Source organism: Lolium perenne, chromosome 2, assembly GCF_019359855.2.
Source record: "Lolium perenne isolate Kyuss_39 chromosome 2, Kyuss_2.0, whole genome shotgun sequence".
Classification (NCBI taxonomy): domain Eukaryota; kingdom Viridiplantae; phylum Streptophyta; class Magnoliopsida; order Poales; family Poaceae; genus Lolium; species Lolium perenne.
In genome coordinates, this window is record NC_067245.2 from 60,478,111 (window position 1) to 60,493,079 (window position 14,969).

Sequence of the window (14,969 nt, forward strand, 5' to 3'; positions counted from 1 at the left end):
GTTGAAGTTCGGAGGAGGCGGGCCGTCCTCCTCGTACCTGGCAACCACCCTCTCACGCCGATTGATGAAGAAGCTGTCCCAAGTCGGGCTGTAGTCGGGATGCCACTGGGGATTCCTCCGCTGCTCAGGAGTGAGCTCGAAATAGTAGTGGTTCGTGATGGCCATCTCGCGTGGCACACCAAGAGGGATAGGAGGGACTGGTACGCCTCCGACGCTCAGCAACCAGCCGGTCGGGACGCGGTAGCCGGGCGGGCAGGGGTAGTTCGAGGCGCAGAGTGCCTCCGCCTCCCGGGGTGTTAGACATACGATGGAAGCCATGGGAGAGAGTGATGAGGTTTGCAGATATGAGTCCAAGCCTACATATATATAGTGGAAAAATGGCGGGAATGCGGGAAGAAAATAGGCGGGAATTAACGAAGTGGCGCGCGAAACTTTCATCCCGGGTGGAGGCTCAAACCAGGACAAAAGACTGGGGGAGGCTTATCTAGGAGGGCCTTTTGTCACGGTTGGTGGCTGCAACCGCGACTAAAGCTATCGGCATGATAAGGATGTGTCGGTAACCTTTTGTCATGGTTGGTGGCTGCAACCGCGACTAAAGCTGTCGGCAGGATAACGACGCGTGCGTGGATGCACTGCTCGATGAGATAAAGCATGTAGCGCACGACGCCCTGTCGAAGGAATAAGACAAAGTAGAAGCGGTGCCGTGCCTATAAAAGGAGCATCGATACGCCTTGCCAAGAAAATCAACAAGCCAAGCACAGTTTCATTCCCATGGATGAAGGAAAGGGTTCTCATTATTACATAAATGTAGAGATTGTCTTGGGAACTATATATGAAGAATACATTATTACATCGCCATCTAGTGTTGTGATCTTCTACGCCGTAGCCATGGAGAATCTTCATCATTTAGCAAGATGCTTGGGTCAATTTTCACCGTGAAGGGCGGAATTTCTTTAAACTTATTATAATCTTCTGACATGTCTGTCTTGTCATCGACTCCCACGATGTTTCTTTGCCCCGAAAGAACTATGTGGCGCTTTGGCTCCTCGGTTGATGTATTCTTTTGTTGATTTCTTTTTCTTGATTTGCTAGACATGTCCTTCACGTAGAAAACATGAGCCACCTCGCTTGCTAGGACAAAAGGCTCGTCTGTGCACGCAAGATTGTTGGGATCCACTGTTATCATACCGTACTTATCGTCAATATGTATAGCGCTGAGCTTCACCCATTTGCACCGAAACAAAGGGACCTTAAAAGTGGGACCATAGTCAAGTTCCCATATCTCCTCTATGTATCCATAATATGTGGTGGTCTGCCCATTCTCGTCTTTTGCATCGAAGCGGACACCGCTGTTTTGGTTGGTGCTCTTTTTATCTTGGTCGATCGTGTAAAATGTATTCCCATTTATCTCGTACCCTTGGAATGTACATATGTTTGAAGATGGTAACCTGGCCAACAAGTACAGCTGCTCCACAACATATGGGTCATTAATGAGATGTCTTTGCAACCAACTGCCGAAGGTATTCATGTGTTGATGTGTAATCAAGGACTCGGGCTGGCTCCGGTTTATTTCTCGTAAAACATTCTTATGTTTCTCGATGTACGGAGCCACCAAGCTGGAATTGTATAGAACCGTGTAGTGTGCTTGATTGAAAGAAATCTTGTCCCTGCACACCGTTGCTTTCCTTCCTAGTGTGCCTTTTCCAGTCAGCCTCCCCTCATACCGAGATTCAGGAACACCAATCGGCTTAAGGTCAGGAAGAAAGTCAACACAAAACTCAATGACCTCCTCAGTTCCGTAGCCCTTTGAGATACTTCCTTCCGGCCTAGCTCGGTTATGAACATATTTCTTTAAGACTCCCATGAACCTCTCGAAGGGGAACATATTGTGTAGAAATACAGGACCGAGAATTCTAATCTCTTCAACTAGGTGAACGAGGAGGTGCGTCATAATATTGAAGAAGGATGGTGGGAACAACAACTCGAAGCCGACAAGACATTCGACCACATCTTCACCGTAATCCCGACAAAGTTTCGGATCCATTACCTTCGAGAAATTGCGTTGAGGAATGCACATATCTTCACAATGGCTAGTCGAACATTTTCGGTAGAAGTCCCCTCAATGCAACCGGAAGCAATTGTGTCATAAGCACGTGACAGTCATGGGACTTCAGGTTCTGGAATTTTTTCTCCTTCATATTTACTATCCCCTTTATATTCGATGAGAAACCAGACGGAACCTTGATACTGAATAGGGCTTCAAAAAAGATCTCCTTCTCTTGTTTGGTAAGAGCGTAGCTGGCAGGCCCTACAAACTGCCCTGGATGATTGCCGTTTCGTCCTTTATGAAGTTCCTGGTCCTCCCGTGCTTCTGGTGTATCTTTTGTCTTTCCATACACGCCCAGAAAACCTAGAATATTCACACAAAGATTCTTGGTCAGGTGCATCACGTCGATTGCAGAGCGGACTTCCAGGACTTTCCAATATTCTAGCTCCCAAAAAATAGATTTCTTCTTCCACATGGGCGCGTGTCCGTCATCGTCTTTCGGAACAGGTCGACTGCCTGGACCCTTTCCAAAGATAACATTTAAATTCTTGACCATGTCAAATATATCAGCACCACTACGGGGGACAGGCTTCGGACGGCGGTCTGCCTCGCCATCGAAATGCTTGCCTTTTTTCCTTAAGGGATGCTTGCGCGGAAGGAAACGACGGTTGAACGGGTACACAACTTTTCTGGTTTTTCCCAAATATTTACTTTCAGTCTCATCTAAACAGTGTGTGCATGCATTGTATCCTTTGTTCGTCGGTCCTGAAATGTTACTGAGAGCAGGCCAATCATGGATGGTTACGAATAGCAACGCTCGTAGGTCAAATTCTTGCTCCGTGTGCTCATCCCACACACGTACACCTGGTTTGGCCCACAACTCCAAAAGTTCATCGACTAATGGCCTTAGGTACACATCAATGTCGTTGCCCGGTTGCTTTGGGCCTTGGATAAGCACTGGCATCATAATGAACTTCCGCTTCATGCACAACCAAGGAGGAAGGTTGTAGATACATAGAGTCACGGGCCAGGTGCTATGACTGCAGCTCTGCTCCCCAAAAGGATTCATGCCATCTGTATTTAGACCAAAGTATAAGTTCCTTGCCTCACCTGCAAAATCCGGGAACTCTCTCCCGATGTTTCTCCACTGCCGACCATCAGCGGGGTGCCTCAACATCGCGTCTTTCTTACGTTCTTCCATGTGCCATCGCAACAACTTGGCATGCTCTTTGTTTCTGAACAAACGTTTCAACCGTGGTATTATTGGAGCATACCACATCACCTTCGCAGGAACCCTCTTCCTGGGTGGCTCGCCCTCAACATCACCAGGGTCATCTTTTCTGATCTTATACCGCAATGCACCACATATCGGACATTTATTCAAATTCTCGTACTTCTCATCGCGGTAGAGGATACAGTCATTAATGCATGCATGTATCTTCTGCACATCTAATCCTAGAGGGCAGACAAGCTTCTTTGCTTCATATGTACTGACGGACAATTCATTATTTCTTGTAAACAGCTTCTTTAATATTATCATCAATTTCTCAAATCCCGAGTCAGTCACACCGACCTCTGCCTTCCATTTCAGCAATTCCAATATGCTACCCAGCTTTCTATACCCATCTTCACAACCTGGGTACAACAATTTGTGGTGGTCCTCTAACATCTTGTCGAACTGCAACCTCTCCTTATCCGTGCCACAGTCTCTTCTTGCATCAGAAATGGCCCGACGAAGATCATCATCAACAGGATCATCTGATGCCTGTTCTTCACCTCCTTCTTCTTCATTGCCGTCCATTGCGGTATCATCGCATTCAGAGAACATAGATCGGTACTGCTCATCATTATCTTCTTCTTCATCATCGTCTTCCATTATAACCCCTTCTTCTCCGTGCTTGGTCCAAACATTATAGCTGGACATGAATCCAAACCGAAGCAGGTGGCTCTTAATGTCTCTTGAGCAAGAGTAATCCTTCTCGTTCTTACATTTTAGACATGGACATCACATAAAACCTTGCTTCGACTTGTTGGCCTCGGCCACAAGCAGGAAAGAATTCACGCCCTCTCTGAAAGCGGGAGCACATCGGTTACCGTACATCCATGGATGACTCATCTGCATCATAAGTACAATTATATATGTATCAGATGCAATCACCTTGCTAAAATTAGTATTGTACGGACTATGCATATATATATAGTCGAGAAAATAGTTGCTAACCTTTTAGGATCAAAAGAGGAGAAATCTTATCAAATAAAACCAAGTGGCATCCCTCTCACAAGCATTCCATCAAACACCTCTTGTGCACATGTAGAAAAAATGATCTAGCATACACCTCCACCTTCACCACCAAGGAAAAAATGAGGTGGGGGTGGCTGGCTGCTTCTATATATATAGGCATGGACATTTTGTCGCGGGTCAGACACGACCATGACAAAGGGGTGGCCACATCGCTCCGACCCCTTTTGTCGCGGGTCGTAATACGGCCCGCGACAAAAGGCCGCGACAAAAGCCTCTGCTGTATTCGGAGCGACGTGGCCACCCCATTTGTCGCGGGTGCAGGCGCGCCCGCGACAAATGGCTCCCACGGAAGCCCTATTTTCCACTAGTGTTATAGCCAACAGTTAGCTCTACTATTGAACTTGCTCTAAGCAGTCTTATGAATCTTTATTTTATTAATTAAAGAAGATGAATAAGGATATTGGTGGCTGAGGTGGAGGAGAGAAATGGAGATTGGAGGATGAAGTTGGAGAGTGATTACGAGGAACTAATTACATTAATTTACTGTATTGGTATTATAGATAAATTTGAAACTAGAAGTAGTGCACTTCATTTGAGGACAGAGAAGGTACGCATGATTATTTCTAGAATATAGGTACGGCGCCCCGAGGCTCTCATTTCCCCCCCTCCTCGCTCTCATCGCGCTACAGTTCCTGGTCGCTCTCTCCTCCTGACCGGGCAGATCCGGAGCCACTCCGCCGGAATAGCCGGCCGGAGGCGGTGAAGGTGACGCGCCGGAGTAGTATAGGTTAGTTCTAGGTCTTCTCTTTCTAGTTTTGCTGTTTACCCTTGTGGATTTTGGCGAGATGCCCGTGTTGAGGTGGTGGCGGCGGAGTCTGGGCTTCTCCCTGCTGCTGGCGGCGGTGCTGCAGCTGCTCGTGGTGCTCCGGCGGTCGGAGCCGGAGGCGAGCGGCGGCAGGTCGACGTCATCCTCTCCAATAAAAGTCTTCCCCGAGTCACCAGATCTGGCCGAGTTCGTCCTGATTCCCTCTCTCTCTGGTCACCATGGCGGTGGAGATTGGGAGAGGATCTCCGACGACCCTACTTTTGGCAGATCTGCTGGCTCCCTCTTTGGAGCTGATCTTCGTCGAGCGGAACACATGGTGACCAAGCTTGTCACCATGATCTTTGGCCAATATGGTGGCCCGTCTTCATCTACCTCCATGGCGGAGGCCTTCTCGGTTGGCTGCTGGAGCTCGACGCCACGAGGGAGACAAGTGGTTCGTCCCCGTCTCTCTGGTGGTCGCCAGGGGCTTGACCTTGTCGTCGGCAATGGGCGTTCGAGCATCATGCGCTCGGAACTCGGCGGTGACGCCTCGAGTTCACCGGCGGTGCGTGGCGGAGACTACCTTGGACCCGATTGCCTTTCTTCAAATTTTAGGTTTCTCTGGGCAAGAGATGTAAAAGGGCTTTTCTGTAAAATGTACCTGCCACTTGGTTTAATATAAAAGCTCCACCGGGGTCATCTGACCCCTCTTATGTGCAAAAAAAAAAAAAAAAAAAAAAAAAAAAAAAAACCACCCATAGTTTGCTCCACCCATGCATGGTGCACATCCATCTAAAACCAAAACCCTACCTGACGCGTATTTCAAGACCACTGATGTAGAACCTACACCTCACGTCTACTATACACTAGCTAGGCCCTTACCTGCATTTCTGTAGAGAAAGGGGGGAGGGGAGGGGGGGGGGGGGGGGAAGAGGAAATATTCACCATGCTCTGGGTATAGGTAGCCATGCATTATCTCGAAAGACTCTGCTTCATCATGCACGCAAAAGAGCTATTCTTTATACTACTAGCATAATCCCAGTGCCACCGCCACAGAAAGTGACCACGACTTACTTTGTAGAGAGCATTTGCAGTGGTCGATGAAAGTATATCTAGTACTTGCTAATGGCAAGTACAGTAAACAAGCATATGCCACAGGTCCATGCAGAGAACCTAGCCACGGCGCTACCGACCCTGCCTAGGGCAGAAAGCAACCCCAAACCGGCGACGCAGGCAACGCCCCCCCGGAGGTTCCCATTACTCCTCCAGGACCAACAGTGGCGCCACCGTCGTCTGTGTCACTCTCGATGTTGGGCGCCTGCCTGCACGCCAGCTTACACGGCTGGCCACGCTCCGCAGCAAAGAGGAGATGGAGATGCTAGAGACTTTTGCGCGGAATGCAACGTCTCCGGTCGCTGGTATATTAGTGTACAATGTGGTATGTGGACGCATGGCTCCCAAGTCGCCGTGTCCAGAAGAGGTTCTTGGAGGGGCTCGTCGCCTTCGACAGTTGGGATCCGGTTGGACGGACGAGCAAGTGCTTGATGCATGCATGTCGTCCACTGTATTCTCGCCGCTGACTCACCGGCAAATGTTTAGTTCCCGACGAACTTATCCCTTGATGTTTCACTTGGAGATTATAGTAGTATTAGGTGGCCTAGCTTGAATACACGTACAATATTTATGTCCATTCTGTTGTATTGTGATCCAAATTCATATACTAAAGGGAGGCTAACTTCTGACGAGCGGAGCGAGGCCCGTCGCCGGAGGCTTCCACGTTATTTGATTGTCGCTTTTATAACACATTCCAGCAATACGCAGAGATTCCTCTGATACCCCGTTAAACAAGACCACGACCACAACATTGAACTCCACAAAAGTTTGGAAAATTCCGAGAACACAATGAATCATGTTCTTCCTTCAACAAAGGCAATTTCTTGGAGATCCTTGATTGGTAAAGAAACGAATAGGAAAGTGAAGCTTGAATTTGACGAGATATTTCCTAAAAACATCATAATGACTTGCTCAACAATTTACAAAACACTTGCCAAACATTATTCGGATGGGAACACCAAATACGTCAAAAAAAGATGAATGTTGGTCTTTTCTTAGTTTTTATAGATGAATCGTGTGATATATCGGTCAAAGAACAAATGGCCGTGGTTGTGAGGTACGTATTGAATAATGTTAAGTAATTGTGTGTTTTACTTTTCCTACTTGTTGTTGGGCGTTTTGGTGAGTATCTAATGATGTGTGTACGTGTGAGGTCCGAGCATGAGGCACCGACATGGCCACCCCCTTCATCAAACAGGTGTTGCGACATCTGTCACTAGTGAGGCAGCTTGGGTTAGTTTGATCTTTGTATTTTTCTTGTAAGGCTCCGTTGAATAATTTTAATAAAAATGTAGTGGATATCGATGCTCCAACCATAATTTCTCCAATTAACGGAACGTGTCCTCACATCCATAACCAAAGAGATTGTCTGAAATGATACAATTATAAGTTTTCTTGCTTGAAATGGACCTAAATAATCTCATTTTATGGTAACAAAATGGGGTAAAACAAGAAGAGGGTGAAGGGGAGGGCCTACTTGGGTGTTGGGAGCGGTGGAGGTGCGCGCAATGAGGACGGAGGCCTCCTGGGTGTCGTGGATGGAGCACGTGTACGCGAGCGCCACCATGAATCTCGCTCGCGGACACCAGCCTCCGCCTGCGAGCCTCCAACCACGACGATGTTGCGTCGGTAGGTTGGACGCTCGAGTCGGCGAGCAGAGTCGTGGCTGCTCTCGGTGCTTTGCCATGGGGGATTTGGTGCTCGGTGCAGTTGAGAGAGAGAGAGAGAGAGAGAGAGAGAGAGAGAGAGAGAGAGAGAGAGAGGATGGAGTGGGACTTGGGGTTTATTTGACTGGCATGTGGGCCAAATTGCAGGGAATCCAACATGAAGCAGCGTGAGTTTGGTGTCGGCGTGTCCGGTAGCCTCCCTTCCTACGGGGATCTTTTGAATTCTGTCGACGCTTTTATTTGGCTCGACCTGACGCTTTTGTCGACCTGACGTTTTTGGGTTTATTTTCTCTTGAGGTAGCTAGTGTGCACATTTTTTATAGTTTGGACTCCAATAGCCGTCTCGTTTGAGGGACGCTATGAGGCTCGTATGTAGAGATGCTTTATTGGTGTGTTTGTAGGGTCTACTTATATTTCAATATGGTGTTAGTAGTACTGCAATTGTATTAAGTGATTATGCCTTAGATCATATCAAGTATTAATGTGGCAAGAAAATTTTATTTTTTGCACCAATTATTTTATGCTTTTAGAGTTTGCTCAACAACTTTTTTTTAGTCCTCCGCCACTGAACAAACATATGCGGATATGCCACAGGTCCATGCAAAGAACCCTTCCCAGGACAGAAAGCAACCCCACGCCGGCGACCGCAGACAACTCCCGGCGGTTCCCATTACTCCTCTCCTCCCGGACCAACAGTGGCGCCACCGTCGGCTGTGTCACTCTCGATGTTGGGCGCCTGCCTGCAGGCCAGCTTACACGGCCGGCCACGCTCCACGCCAACGCCAAGGAGGAGGAGGAGGAGAAGAGACTTTTGCGCAGGATGCAACGTCTCCTATCCGGTCGCTGGTACGTAGTACGCGTACAATGTGGACTCATGGCTCCATCGCCAAGTCGTCGTGTCCAGCAGCAGAGTGCACACGCTGCTTCCCGTACCAAAAGATGTTCTTGGAGGGGCTTGTCGCCTTCGATCGACAGTTGGTATCCAGTTGGATGGACGATGAAGTGCTCGATGCATGCATGTTGTTCGACAGTGTTCGCCGCTGACTCACTCACCGGCAAATATTTATGCAGCGCGCGCAAACTGACCCTTCAATTTTTTTCCTAGGACATATTAGGTGGCCTTGAATACCCGTATTCATGTTCCAGCAACATCATGAAAATTCGAATATTCGTGGGCGAAATTCACAAGAATTGGCGGGAAGGAACGCTTTGCTTCACACGTGAGTAGGGCCGGGAAGCATGTATACTAGCTGGCCGGAAATCTAACGAACTCCTTGAATACGCAGAGATTCCTCTGCTTTCATCGTCCTCATTAAACAAGACCACGACCACCGCATTGAATCCCACAATTTTTGAAAAGTCCAGTGCCGGGAATCTCTTGGAAAATTTCAGTAGCCGGAAATTTCTTATTCGTCGATCTTCCTTATGTTAACATGGCACCACGAATTAATCCGTTCCACAAGTATAATCCTTTTATTCTAGTACGTTTGAACTTCGCTAGGGACACACATGAAAAGTTAGTGCGCAAATGGATAATCATTTTGCAAATTCTGGATTGATTTGTTACCATGCTACCAGGAGTATTCAGCAAAGGAAGAAGATGAGGATGGAGGAAGCAAGGTACTGGATGGCGATGGTCCAACCCCGAAAGGGAGCAGCCATGGTGCCCCCAGATCCACCTACACTGGTCCCGGGGCCCCACCGACAGGCGCCTCAATGCGCATGTTCTCTAGCTTGTGTTTTTGTTTGCTACTCCTCCGCCTCCGATCCTCTGAGAGCACAGACAACAACTACTGCGGTACGACAACTACAACCACGTACACCTGCTTGCTTTGCTTTGCTTGCGTTCGCAGGGAAGAAATGTCTTTCAGAAGGTTGGTCACTTAATTTGCTGCGGCAGAAAGTTTACGGCACGGTGAGGAGCTCGTCCCCGAATGGCCGAATCACCTCCACCGTGTCGTCGGCTCCGGCTCCGGCGCGCGCGGCTGCGTCTGGATCGGTGGATCATGGCGTTGGGACTTGGTGCCGGTGGCGGCGACACATGGAGGACCACCGCCGCGCCATGCATATCAGAGTGCGAGCAGTCGCCGCCATGCTCCTTGATTGGCCCTAAAACTACTCCATTCACCCGCCAAGCCGATCCGTGGCCGTTAGACAATGTTTGTTCCAAACGGATCCAGAAAAAAGTGAGCTATGCCGGTTATTAAGCAATGCACGTGAGCCTCATTTCTCATACTTCTTTGGAATAGTGAAGCAATGCCACGTTGGCATCGTCGCGCATTCCTAGATCCCTCGAACACATGGCTGGTGTCGATACCACGCCATAGAAAATGGTACGTTTGGTGGAGGAATGGGCGCGAGCGTCACCGATGAACGAGAGAGGTGCCCGACACATGGCCCACAATTTGGAGTAGGTTTAGTTGAGGTCGAGGTCGAGGGTGACAGTGCCGGCCTAGCTATTGCTTTCTTGAAATCATGCACAATCGGAGAGAACACACCGTCAAGGTTGGCGGTGGGATTGTTCTCGCCTATCTTTGGAGAGGACAATCTAGTGGGCGTCGGCTCATCGGGGCTCTCGTAGTAGTAGGCTGGCGAGATGCTCCTTGAAGAACCCGCGGTGGTGCTCCATTGGCTTGCCCGACTGTGCCATGGCATTTGCTTCCAAGGAACTCCGATTCCATCGTCGCATTATGGAATTTCGTGGCTCTGCGCTTGGCCAATTTGTTCTTAGTGGGTTCATTTATCCTCACATTTTGCCTGCATCCAATCTACCGTCTTCTCCATCCGCCGGGGGCATTTATCCTCACATTTTGCATGCATCCAATCTACCGTCTTCTCCATCAGCCGCATCTTTTGCGGGTTCTTAAATTTTCAATTCTTAGGCGGGTTCTTCAGAGGTATCGTGGCGACAGCGGAGGTGTAGGGTGACGGTGGTGGAAGACGACATGGTTTTGGGCTGGAAGAGGATCGGCGGACGGGAGAATGGATTGTGAGGTAAGTAGAAGTAGGGATCTTTTTTGTGTGTGTGTCGATGTCGTTGCAGGTTCGCCGAGAAAATACAACGATGGCCGTGCTTGCTATTGCCCATGGCCAATCCCTATATGTCGAGTCCGGCGTGGGGTTGCTGATGGAGTTTTAGGCTACGCCCACTGCCGATATCCTTCTTCGGAAGCTGGTGCTAGCCCATTTTGAAGTGGACGTCAAAAAAGCCCTATTGCTGTGTGTGTGTGTGGGGGGGGGGGGGGGGGGAGGAGGTCGAGTGGCAGTTTGGGACGCCTGTGGAGCTGTTACCAAATTTATTTTCGAGTGTGACGGGGGGCAAAAAACCCACCGTTTGTATATTACCTCGAACGACTTGGAGTCAGTCCAATACAAAGAGTATCTCAGATACAAGGAGGGAAGTAGGAGAAGAGAGTACAACAAGCGGGCACAAAGCCAGCAATCTAAACCGTATCATTCAGTACATTTCAGAAGGAGGAAGGATCGAAGGTCGTCGAGTCGCTGGCGCTCAGCTCCTTGAGTCGCCATCGCTAGGTGCCAAGATCCTCGCAGACACGGTGCAGAAGGATAGTCGTGGAGCACGGGCGCGAGTTGAAGACCAAGTCATTGCGGGCTTTCCAGATAGCCCACAGGATCGCCGTGCAACCGATGTTCCAAGAGCCAGTATCGGTGCCAGAGGGTGGTAGCAGGCTCCAGATGGAGAAACACCCGACGGGGATGTGGATCCCCAACCACGCCCAGACCGAGCAGGCGAGGGTGCAGTCGAAGAAAAGGTGTCTGCCGGTCTCCGTCTCGTCGCAAGCCGCGCATGATTCCGTCGGTGCACAACTTTTGGCGAAGAGGTTGGCCCGAGTGCTAAGTCGGTCGATGTCGCAGATATAGGCGAAGATCTTCACCTTGGTGGGCATCCGAGTAGCCCAAGCAATGACCGTAGACGTGTCCACTGAGCCAACATGAGAGAGCCAACGGTACGCCTCACGAGAGGAGAACGGCGGAGCAGAGGGCGAGTCGATGCGGCGCCGATCCGTTCCATCAATGAGGGTGAGTCCGTCGAGGATGAGGCAAACATGCACGAGCTCAGCGGAAGCCGCACCAGAGAGAAGAGGCTGAAGAGTGAGGCCGTCGGTGGAGACACATGCCACGGTAGCGTGCGGCCCGGTGCAGTGGGAGAACAGGGCGGGAAATCTGTCCGCCAGGCGGCTCCCAAGGAGCCACCTATCCAACCAGAAGGCAGTAGAGGTACCGCTGACAATGACACACCTCGTCATTGCCCGGTAGAGGGGAAGGCATTCCAGCACAATTTTGTCGAGGAAGGATGGTGAAGAAGACACGTCTCCCAGGTCCCGCCCATCACGGCGGTACCAATCGATCCAGGGCAGCCGCTCATGTTGGTGGAGTTTGTGGATGAAGTTGAGCAAGAGGCACTTGTTCTGCCGGTGGAGGTCCTTGATACCAAAGCCGCACTCCTGTGTAGATAACAAAACCTTTTCCCAAGCAATTAGACATCTAGCACCCGAGCAAGTATCATTGCCGGTCCATAAGAAAGCACGGCGCATTTTATCAATGCTCTCAATAACACCACGGGGCAGCAGGTAAGAGCACATATAGTAAGTGGCGAGGTTATTAAGCATGGCGTTGCATAACACTAGGCGCCCACCCGACGAGAGAAGCGCAACCTTCCAACCGGAGAGACGGTGGTCGAAGGAGAGAAGAAGCGGGGCATAAGCGGAGGAGGGCAGTTTGGTGGGGGTAGGGGCAGCGCAAGATAGGGTTGGGGGAAGGAGGAGACAGGCCACTGGAAGATCGCCACCATGTCGATGGCCTCAGAGTCAGGGACATTCATGGGGACGAAACAAGACTTATGGAAGTTAATAGCGAGATCCGTAGCCGCGGCAAAGCTATCTAGGACCGCCTTCAGGAGGGTTGCGGCACCGATGGAGGCTTTACAGAGGATAAGCGTTTCATCGGCGTACTGAAGAACGGGGCAGGGGAGCTTGGAGGAAAGCGGGTGGTAGAGGTGCCCATCAACCCAAGCCTCGCGGATGAGACGCTGGAGGACATCGACCACAATGATAAAAAGATAAGGGGAGAGGGGATCCCCCTGACGAAGGCCATTGCGACAACGGATCTAGTCGCCGGGCACTCCATTGAGGAGGATAGCCGTATGTCCAGTGGAAAGAATATCGGAGAGCCAGCGGCACCAACGGTCGTCAAAGGAATCGAAAACTTTTTGTGGAATCAATCTTAAACACGATGGCGGGAGCTTTTCTAGAGTGACAGACCCACACAAGGCCAGCGGCGTAGACGATGTTCTCGGAAATACGCCGACCAAAGAGAAACCCAGTCTGGTCACCGTCCACATGGGAATGGATGAGCTTTTGGAGTCGAGTGGTGAGGACTTTGGTGATGGCCTTCATAATGCAGTTTTGAAGCGAGATGGACCGAAACTGAGAGGGATGAGTTGCAGAATCAATCAGATTTTGGGAGGAGGACAAAATTAGTGTTGCCATGTGTCATGTCTATAACAGTTTTGTACTGATTTGCACCTCAATGACAAATTTGTGTACTACCTGGCCACATTTTTCAAGTTGTTGTATGAATTCGCTCCCACCATGCAAGTTGTTGTATGGCTGGTGCTATTACCTCCATAGCTTTTATGTATCTTCGATGAACGGAGAGTAGATGGAATTGTTATTATCACAATGCGCAAATTAAGCGAGCCACTACTACAGTGCTAACTGGTAGTACGGACGAGAGGTTAATTGACCGACGTCGTGCAGCCTCGTTACGCTTGAACCCGTCCCCCACGGGCCAGCCAAGCCATCGAGCAAGGGCACAGGCAGCGACACTGCTGCCTCAGTGTTAAGAGCGTGTTAGTAGCAGTTAAACACGACACCTGCCCCGGCTTGAATTCGGATCGAGCACTAAACTCCATTAGCTGGCCGTACGTACACGGTGGAGTACCTCATAACTGCCCTGCCCAAACACGCATCCATGATCCACCCATTTCCAGATCTCCATTTCATTCTTTCGCGTAAATTCGGGGGAATCGAGAGTTGCTTGCACTAACAAGTTTTCCCAAACGCTGCAAGCACAGGTATTAGCCAAACCATGCAAGAATTGAAGCCCCGGGGCCCCAGGAAGGAGCGCAGGCAGTAAAAGAGATCACAGATTCACCGTGATCGATCCCACACAGTAACATCAGCGAGCGACAGGGTGATCGCGGGTTCAGAGCGGGCGCACGGCCGGAGTAAGTAGGGCGGTACACCGCACGCACAGGTTCCTCCTGCGTGTGTGCCCATCACGACAAAACGCACCCAGAATTTACCCGTTCCCTTCACTCGGAGGCCGTAAATAGCTTAGTTAGTCCCCGCGTCACTGTCACGTACACACGCACAGACGCAGTTACGGATCACACGCGCGCGCATCTGGCCAAAGCAGCGGTATATTGCGGTAGCAGCAACTGGCACGTACGTACGTATACGTATCCTGTATCTCGCTATCCCAGTCACACGCGCGACCGTACTGAACGTAATGATACCGCGCATGTACGTATAGCAGGTCTGGTCGCGTACGGGGCCGGGCCGTCGTTCTCCCGTCATCCCTCGCCGTGGCTGGCACCGCGGCACGGCCGACCGGCCCCGTCCCACCCATGAGCTGTCGTCCGATCCATCCATCCATCCATCGGCCCAGCCAGCCAGCCAGCAGCGACATCATCTGCATCGGCCAATGGATAGCGCGCACGGCGCCTGCGTACCCGGCGCCGGGGCTGGAGTGCTGGACGCCGTACGCGGTGGGCGCGCCGTGCCGGTGGTTGCCCGCGCGGTGGCGCTGGCTGGCCGTCCGGCCGCGCGCCTGGACCGGCGATCGGCGGGAGGAAGCTCCTGTGCGGGTCTGACACAACTCACATGGCGTTTCGCGCGCGCACCCAATGGCCAACGGAGTGCACGCAATGATCAGGCCGCACATGGGCATGGGGTTGTGATGGATGGACATTGGACGACGCGCGCGCGCGAAGGACCAGCGACACGGCTTGACCCACACCAACACCCCATTGCCCCCCGCCCCCACACGCAGCAGCCACGCTCGCCTCAT